Source organism: Petaurus breviceps, unplaced genomic scaffold (assembly GCF_028583685.1).
Source record: "Petaurus breviceps papuanus isolate PSGF00001 unplaced genomic scaffold, PetGlider_PUasm1.0 90011, whole genome shotgun sequence".
Lineage (NCBI taxonomy): Eukaryota > Metazoa > Chordata > Mammalia > Diprotodontia > Petauridae > Petaurus > Petaurus breviceps.
In genome coordinates, this window is record NW_027187162.1 from 1 (window position 1) to 9,493 (window position 9,493).

The following is a 9,493-nucleotide window of genomic DNA, read 5'->3' on the forward strand; positions in this document are numbered from 1 at the left end:
GGTCCTGTTATGACACATAAATACAATCTTCAAGTAAACATACCTAAAATACTGCTTGCTACTGAAACTGAGAGCTGGTGCCGAGGAAGGGACTGCACTCTCTGCTTCCACCCTAGGCCCAGAGCTCATGGAATGCTTGCAAGGACCCTGGTAGAGTTAGTGCCAAATGGCACTAATACCTCCCCTCTTCCTTAGCAGGACCTCTTCCTGCCCTCAGTCTTACTGCAAATACTGCTCTCTTTTTACTTCTTAGGTCTCTCTATCCCTGTCTCAGGGGTTGTAGAATCATTCTTTCCTCCCCATGTGTCCACACTTCTTGTTTTTCCCACAGTGTCTTACACTAGTATAGGTGGCAGTAGGTGTAGTAATGTAGTGAAAAGTGGGGGTCATATATCTGAGAGAGGTTTAATTTGAAATAGATATAGGGTATGAATATACGTGTATATAAACAAGATCCAGGTTCCTATAGAGAAGATGGATGAATAGTTTTCAAAAGAAGAAATGGAAGTAATCAATAGCCACATATAAGAATGTTGCAAACCAAAATTTCCAAAAGAAATTAATTTCCAAAAGAAGTTAACATTAGAAAAACTCTGATACCTGATAGCTATCATGAAGTAGTTTCTAAATCTCCATTTTGTGCGGTTTCTCCTTCAATCTTGAAGAGGACCATGACATCAGGAAGATGATGCTATGACTTGCAATTGAATTGGATTTAAGTGAGGGAGCACTATGCAAAGTCACCAGTCTCCTTTTCTCTTCCAGAGCTTTCTGGGTCCAGTAGTCAGATATAGATCAGGATGAGTGGAGATGGCCCAGAATGCAGAGGGAGACCATTTTACAGTTAAGGAAACAGTGGTTTAGACAGGTTAAGAGATTTGTCTCAGTTATATACCTATTAAGTCAGAGATGGAATTTTTGCCAATGCTGTTTCCTTTCTAAATAGTTCAGCCTGTTCCCCTCGTTCCTTTCCCACTTCTTTTTTTCTTTTCATTTTTTTGAATTAAAAAAAAAAACAAGATTTTCTAAAACATAATAGAAAAGAGATGATTGCCTATGAAACTACAAATATATTATGTACAGCTTTTTATTCCTTTTAAATATATAATAATCATGAACTTTCCTTTTTTTCCTCCTCCTCCCTCCCCCACCCGAGAGTTGGCTACGCTTTGCACATATGTTTGTATATGTAACATGCATGCCATTTGTTACATATAAGGCATATGTAATAAATGTATATACGTGTAAAACCATTCTACACATACTTCTATTTATCAGTCTTTTCTCTGAATGCAGATAGCATTAGATGGCGTCTTTCTTCATGGGTCCTTTATAGTTAATTTGAGGATGTATGATAATCAAAATACCTTAGTCACTCAGAGTTGTTCTTCAAACACTACTGCAGTCACTACATACCATGTTCTCTTGGTTCTACTCATTTTGCTCTTGTTCTTTCATGCAAGTCTGTCCATGTGATTCTGAGGCCATCAAGCTCATCATTTCTCAGAGCACAACTTGTTTAGCCATTTCCCAACTGACAGGCAGGCCTTCAACTTGTCAAACTCAAGGTTACTGTGGTCATTTGCTGCAGTAAATTGTAGGTGTACTCTGTCCCACTGATTTGCCTTTCTATTTCTTAGCCAGTATCAGATAATTTTGATAATTACTGCCTTCTTATATATTGTATGTTATTGATTATATGGTATTGGATTAGAACTGACAAAGACCCAAGTAGAAGTCTTTAAACATTTTATACAAATTGCACATAATTACAGAGTTGAGGCATAGGAGTTGTTAATATTATAAGTAAGACAAATGGGTAAAATGATACCTCAAAACAGAATGGTGCTAGACAGCTTGACCGCTGCCGAAGGTGGAATCAGTACTGGGATACAAACCTCCTGCTGTGCCCTTATCCTTACTGAATCCAATAACACCAAATTAGTGCAACACATGAAACCCCAAATTAATTCCCGATAACCACCATTTGATGCTATAGATCAAGGGTGAGGAACCTGCAGTCTGGAGATCACATGGGGCCCTTTAGATCTTTGGTTGCTGTCTTTTGACAGAGTCAAACAAGTCCTTTCATTAAGGGGATTTGCTCTGTGAAGTTTGGATTCAGTCAAAGGCCACAGGTTCCCCAGCCCTACTATAAATTCTTTCATCTCCTCCTTAGAGGTGCAATGGATGGAAATTAAAATAATTGTGTTGAATTTCCTATTGGTTACATTACTTCCTTAGTTATTCTTGTATTGCTGCTGAGGATTACGTCTTCAAAGTAATTCAGGATTGGAGTCCTCTGTCACCTTCATTCTAACAAAACCACTTGTGCTCCTCTTAGGGAACTTTGTAGAATATTATGTCTGAAAGAATGTATGAGCAGGTCAGGAAAGGTGGAGAGTGACAGGCCAGGACCAAGACCTTGAGTCTCACAGTGAATGTAAACTACCTGAAGTCAAGGTGAACAGCAACAGGAGATCCAGCTGTCCCAAGGGAACACTTGCAAGTGACTCTGGGCCATCCCCTGCATTGAACTTTCTTTTTTCTGTTTCTGTGTGATAATCTGACCTTGCCTAGGGTTGGTGCAGGGAGCCCCCACTCTGTCCTGTCACTGCCAAAGGGCTGGTCTCATGAGTAATTTGCCATTTTACAACCCAATTAACTCAACCCAATTAACTGTAAAATGTATGTGTGTATAGATGTATGTGCTTATATATACACATATATTCACACATACATGCATATACTTCTCTGGCATGGTCATTTATCTTTGGAATCTGAATACCGTCCTGTTATTATGGGACTTTTCCTGTACCCCTAAAGCTTTCTACTCAAAAGTGTCAATGGTTCCCTGTTACCTCTGAGAGAGACAGAATCTGGAGAGCCACCAGGCTGACTAAGGAGGGGCCAACCAGCTCACGTCAGAAAAATGGAATGTATTAATGTTCCCATGCTGAAAAGTATGGCATCTGCCCCAATGGCTGCTCCGGTTCCAAGCAAAGAAAGATAGGGAGACTCATTCTCAAAAAAGAAGAGAAGTAGGGTCCAGTTTAGATGATTGCTAAGGTCACATACCAGTTTGTAGTCCAATGGAAAGAGCACTATTTTTGGGGTCAGAGGCGGTTGTTGTTATTCAGGTTTTTCAGTTGTGAGAATCTTCATGACCTCATTGGGAGTTTTCTTGGCAAAGACAGTGGAGTGGTTTGCCATTTCCTTCTCCAGCTCATTTTACAGATGAGGAAACTGAGGCCAAAAGGATTAAGTGAGTAGCCCAAGGTCACATAGCTAATAAATGTCTGAGGCCTGATTTGAACTCACAAAGACTTGAGTCAGAGGCAAAGGAGCTTGGTTCAAATTCTTCTTGATGAATACTATGTGTGCCCTTAAGTAACTCATTTTAGCTATATAGACCTGTTTCCTCCTCTGCCAAATGAGGGACTTAGTAGTCACTATGGCCTCTGAGGTCCTTTCCAGTTCTGATGAGGAACTCTAAGCCTGTGAACCTAAGATCCCAAAGTGGAACTGCTGGTGGCACTAGTCTCATGAGGGAAAGGTCACAGACACAGCCAGTCACTGATTGAGGAAATAAAGAAAATGAGAGGGTTTTTCTGTTTTTACTGCTACTAGTACTAATTGAGTCTATACATAAATGTTATTATTGACCATAGTGTAGCTGGGTCCTCCTATCAGATACAGATTGTGGTGACCCAAGAGAGAAATCAGTGGATTGTCACACTATCAGTATTTTCCATCTTGCCCTTTAATATGTAGCACTTGTGAATACCTCCCCCATCATCCCCAGACTCATATGAAGCAATCCAAAGTGGGTCACCATAAGTTTAGGGGACATCATTGGTCCATATTCACTCAAGATCACCAGCCCCCTTGGATGTGTTGACTTTTTCTAGGCATGTAGAAACACCATGGGTTCAAAGCAAAGGCATTTAATGAAAGAGTTAGGTAGATAGTGAATTTAAGTGCTCTTTTTGTAAAAGGTGCTGTACAAAGTGCTTGAGATAGCAATAACAATATTAACAATAATAATAGATAACATTTAGTAATGCTTTAGCTTTGCAAAGAGCTTCAGAAATATCACATTTTCACAGTGATCCAAGATAATGACCACAGAATTCATGATAAAAAATGCTCTCTGCCTCCACAGAAAGGACTGATGGCATCTGAATACAGACTGAAGCGACTATTTTTTCACTTTTTTCCTCCTTCCTTTTCTTTTCTTTTTATGTTTTTGGTTCAAGTTTTCTTCCATAAAATGACTAATATGGAAATATAGTTTACTTGGTCACCCATGAATGACATATATCAGATTGCTTACTCTCTCAGGGAAGAGAGAGAGGAAAGAAAGAATTTGGAACTCAAAATTTAAAAAACCAAATGTTAAAAATTTGTGTTTGCATGTAATTAAGGGGAAAATATTATTGTAAAACCAGGACAAGTATTATCTCATTTTCTCCAAATCTGGGTTGTGGGTGCTATCATTAATTCCATTTTACAAATGATGAGCCTGAGACAAACCAAGGCTAAGTGACTTGCCTGGTGTCACATAGCTATCAAGTGCTAGGGTAGAATCTGAACTGAGGTCTTTGGGATTCTATCTGGGTATTCACATTGCCCTCAGGGAGCTTGTATGTGACTGGAAGAAGACAGTACATGAAGTAGAACTGGAATGAGGTAGAGGAAGTGCTCTGTGGCCCCTGCTGTGGAGCTGGTGAGAACTGGCCTGGAGCCCTGTTTCCGGACAAGAACAAGGGAAAGCTCATTCATCAGAGATCAGCATTGAGAGGATGGAGTTCTGTAGGAGAGGGGGGAATGAGGATAATGGACCGAATGCCATCCAGGAGATCAGTAAAGAGAGAAGAGAAGACTCTTCCTGTGGAAATCTGAGGCAGAGATTGCCACCAACATTCACCATCAGTGGGAAGCCTGGACACTTATGGAGAAGCACACACGAGGAGAACATGTGTGCTCAGGCTTTTCACAGTGCAGGGGGAAATGTCTTTGGTTCATGTTGTTCCACCTTCTGGGGTGCTCTCAGCTGCCCTCCTGTGGTGTGCAGACTGGCTAGCGTCACTTCTTCATTATCCTGTGTGCTTGTAGCTGGCAAGGCTCTGCTGGACAGAAAGTTCTATGTTAAATAACTTTCATATTCTGTCAAGCCGTTAATCAAATATCGTACTCCTGTCAGGAAACCACACTCTTGGCTGTAAATGATCTCAAGGTGCTACTAAGGTGGCCTTTGCCTTCTGCATTTGTGCCAGAACTTGTGGTTTGGGATCTGAGGCTCCCATCTGCTTTCACCTCCAGGCCCAAGCTGGGATCTTCAGCTGAGTTGCTCCCTCTTTTTCATGGGAGGAGGACTGGATTCTGCCACTCTTGCTCTTTGAGCTTACAACTCAGAGACCCTTTACCACAGCCCAGCTCTTTTAGAAGGCAAGAGAGCCCTCAGGCACCTAATGATGATATTAGAGGAAAAAACCCTAGAGGATTTTCCCCAATACGGTGGAATATATCTGTTTTTCCAGCCTTAGCTAGAATGGGTATTTCGTATACAGAAGATTTCTTTTGTTTTTCCTTTTTGGAGGGGGAAGGCAGGGCAATTGGGGTTTAGTGACTTGCCCAAGGTCACAAGGCTAGTAAGTATTAAGTGTCTAAGGTTGAATTTGAACTCAGGTCTTCCTGACTCCAGGCCCAGTGCTGTATTCCGTATACTACCTAGCCTCTCCCCAGAAGGATATTTCTTGACCCAGGTGCCAATCCCTTTGAAACAGAGTTATCCTTTATCCCTAGTTACTTTGGCCTTGATTCTGCTCTCTTGTTTTGACTTCCTGGTCACCAGGGTAGGGTCTTTGTCAGAGGCCTCTCTTATTTAGGATTAGAATTTATTGGGGCTTGATGCTTGGTTTCTGATTGCTCAAGTGTATCTTATTGCTGTCCAGTTAGAGGATACCCTTCCAGGAAACTGTCAAGGGATCTCAGAATTAGGGTATCCTTAGCTCTTAAAGCCCGAACTTATGCAAATAAATCAGAAGATGAAAAGTCAAAGGAATAAAATTAAGAACAAGAGGCAAGATCATCTTTTCTCAGCCTACCAGTGTCAGCCTCACTCTTGCTTTTGTTGTCTATTTATATCTATATCTATGTCTATATCTATATCTCTAAATGCCTAGCAAGGAGCTGTCTTACCCAAGTGGCCTCATCTGTGTTTCTTGATATGGAAGGGAAGGCATCTGGACAAGTGCACATTCCTCATTTTCTCTTCTCTCCTCTCTATGGTTCAGTACTGGTGCTGTGTTTCTTCTTCTTCTGTGTATGTCTAGAGATGAGAAGAGAGGAATCAAAGAACAGGCTGGTCACATCCCTCCCATGAAGATGGGCCACTGATGAAAATATGCAGGGCTCAGGGCCCATCTCTCCTCCAAAATCTAAAACCAATGCAATTTTCTCCCCAAGCCCCATTATCCCAGCACAGTCATAATTTCTGTTGTTTTGAGGTTACCTTTTATTTTGTTAAGGCAAATCCATCTTCTTTGTAGACAGACACATACTGGTATCAGGGCCGCCAATACAACAATCACGACCGGGATGAAGATGAATAACGACATCCCTGGGTTAATGCTAGACTCTGTACTCACAGTTTCTAAAACAGGAAGTCAGGATAGTTCTGAATTAATCTGTCCCTGAGAAGTAGGAGAGATTAGAAAAGGGAATTTGTGAAGGGCGAGTGGGAAGGAGAAGGGAATAGGAAAGAGAGACTAGCACAGATTGTATTCCTTATAGGACTTTTTGACATTCAGGTAAACAAGGACCAGGACACTGGGGTAATAAAGAGGGAAAAGGGCTTACATTGTTTGAACAGAGGGCAGAAATACAGAGATGACCAGATAAGCTATGACTAAAACATGACAGTAGGCAGTATCTGGAGTGTCTCTCTTCTAGAGTGCCAGTCTTTACTAAGTTCCTTCAATTCTCCCCCATTTTCTCCCCAGAAAGCCTTCCTTCTCCCCTCAGTGTGCACTAATCCTCTTCCTCTAGTACAGCTCCTCACCCCCTACATCACATCTCCTCTCTCTCTCATCAGAATAAAACCTAGAAGAAAGAGCCTTTGTTCCTGCTTTACTATTTCAGGGGCACATTCAGCCTTCAGGAAGTGCACTTAAATACAGAGACATTCCCAGGGGAAGGACTGAGTGACTGACAAGCTCAGTAACTTTCATTGGGTTCTCCAGTAAAGGTAGGTCTATAGTTCAGTCAGTCTTCATTCCTTTGGGCTGGCTCAGGGGTGTGTTACCTTGGGACAGGCCTTCCAGCCTCAGTTTTCTGTCCTCTACTTTCCCCTGTGTAAGGAAAGAGACGCTCTGCCCTTCCTTCCCTTTCTAAGGGGCAAAGTGGGAGGGGAAGACAGGTTTTGGAAAGGTCTGAAGGTGGGAGAGTGGAAGGAAGCTTTGAAAAGTGTATAAGTGTGTGAGAGCAGGGTGGGGTGCAAAAGTGGCTCATTTACCAAACACTGTTAAGTTGTACTTCTGATTATGTGTCTTTCCTGAGACTGACATGATGTGAGCTTCATAACATCCACTGTATTCAGAGGTCACATTCATTAACATCAGGTATCTGTCATTGGTGACACTCAGCCTCCCCCCACATTCCTTCTGGGGAATGATCCAGCTTGGTCTGCTCTCGCATGGAGAGAAGGTGAGTAGGAGCAGATTCTTAGATTCCAAATACCATCTAATCAGCCGGGTCTCCTTTCCTATTTTTCGGTCTATATGGAATAGGACGTCATCTCCCCAGGTCCTGTTCAGAGAGGACACATCTTCTGAGATGCAGTTGCCTGTGACAGGAAAGAAACAGGAGATAATGACATAGGAAAGGTGGCCCCTTAGTTACCTAAGGGAATAAAAATTGCAGAAAGGTCCTGAGGAAGGCCTTGCATGTACCACAGGTATTTCAGAGGCATTCTAAAATAAAAGTGCTTTTCTTTCTCTTCAGACCTGACCCTTCTCCAGGCCTCCCTCTTTCAGCTGAGGATGAGACCAGTCCCTCAGGTCAGGAGCCTTGCATTCAGCCTTGACATTCCCTGTCCTGCTCTCATGGCCCCCTGGTCACCAAGTCTTGTCTCTCCTTCCTCTTCAGCCTCTTCCTGTATAATCCATTCCTTCTGCTCACATGGCCTCCCTTGGCCAGGCTCTCACTACCCCTTACCCGGACTATGGTCATAACCTCTTAATTCATCTCCCTGCTTCTATTCTCTCTTCCTTCTCCAGTCCACCCTCCCAGGAGCTCACAAAGCAATAAAGCACAGCCAGGCCCCTTCCCACCCCTCCCCTGCCTTGTTCACCAACATCCCTTGGGGGAGGGGGGAAGGAGGCAGGAGGGGGTTCAGGTGCTCCCAGGAGGGGAACACAAATTCTGAGCCACCATAATCTGCTTCCTTTCCAGCTTTCTCATGTTCTTTCTTTCCTTTTATGCTTTTCCCCTTCCTGAGAAAATGACTATTAGCTTTTCCCAAAGTCTTCATTCTCTTTCCCATTTCAGTGTCTTGACCCAGACCAAACAGCACACTTTGCTGGCATCTGTCTGAATCCTTTGCTGTTCTGTTGCTTGTTCTGTCTGACTCTTTCTGACCCTGTTTGGGTTTTCATGATAGAGATAAAGGGCTAGTTTGCCATTTGCTTCTCCAGCTCATTTAACAGATGAGGAAACTGAGGCAAACAGGGTGAACTGACTTGACCAGGGTCTCCCAGGTATTAAGGGTCTAAGGCACAATTTGACCTCTCCAGGCCCAGTACTCTGTACACTTTGGCGCCCCCTAGTGGCCCTATCTGAATGCTTACTTTCTTGGAGGTCTGAGCTCATGGGGTTGGTATTATGCTGTATGAGACAATGGAGTGGAATTGGAGTCAGAGCATTAGTTTGGTACCTGGGAGTCAGGACTCCATTCTCACTGGGATGGCAGTATGGTAAAGTGAGATCTCTGTGCTGGGACCAGGCTCTAATTCCAGCTCTGCTCCTTCCTTACTCTGTGACTGTGGACAAGTCACTTTCCCCATTCTTCTTTCTAAAATGAGTAGTGGGTCCAGAGTAGAAACAGGAACTCCCCACAGCTCCAGCTCTCACCACCTCCAATCCATGTAAAAGGGGACTCTGAACAAACTTGAGAGCTAGAGAACCCACAAAATGACACAGAGAAGCTAACCTTCTGCTGAGGACAGACTGGCAGGCCTGCAGGAATCATCCAGCACAGCGCTAAGGGAGCTGAGCCCAGCTCCACACCAATCTTTTAGCCCTGCTGGCTGGAGGGACTCCAGATCACCAACAGCTGTGGCAATCCAGAATTATCAACACATAGATGCTAAGGACAAAGTGAGAGGTCAGTGCAGGGTGGACTTTGGGACCCAGTAGTTGGGAGTGTGTTGGCTTTTGCCTCTGGGGTGAGAAGCTGCTGAGGGTGGCACAGCTGCCGCCACAGGGCAGC

The 9,493-nt window shown here is 43.3% G+C and overlaps 1 long non-coding RNA gene across 2 annotated transcripts; it reads right to left on the reverse strand.

Annotated features, from left to right (window-relative positions):
• Positions 1-4,237: 4,237 nt before the first annotated feature.
• LOC138176579 (uncharacterized) lies at positions 4,238-8,473 on the reverse strand. Of its 2 annotated transcripts, none has more exons than XR_011172348.1 (4): positions 7,520-8,473; positions 6,518-6,658; positions 6,205-6,334; positions 4,238-5,132 (listed from the first exon to the last, which is right to left on the reverse strand). It is a non-coding gene; the product is annotated as an uncharacterized lncRNA (long non-coding RNA). The 2 variants fall into 2 exon arrangements; XR_011172347.1 differs by having other exon boundaries at positions 4,238-5,129; positions 7,520-8,472.
• Positions 8,474-9,493: the final 1,020 nt, after the last annotated feature.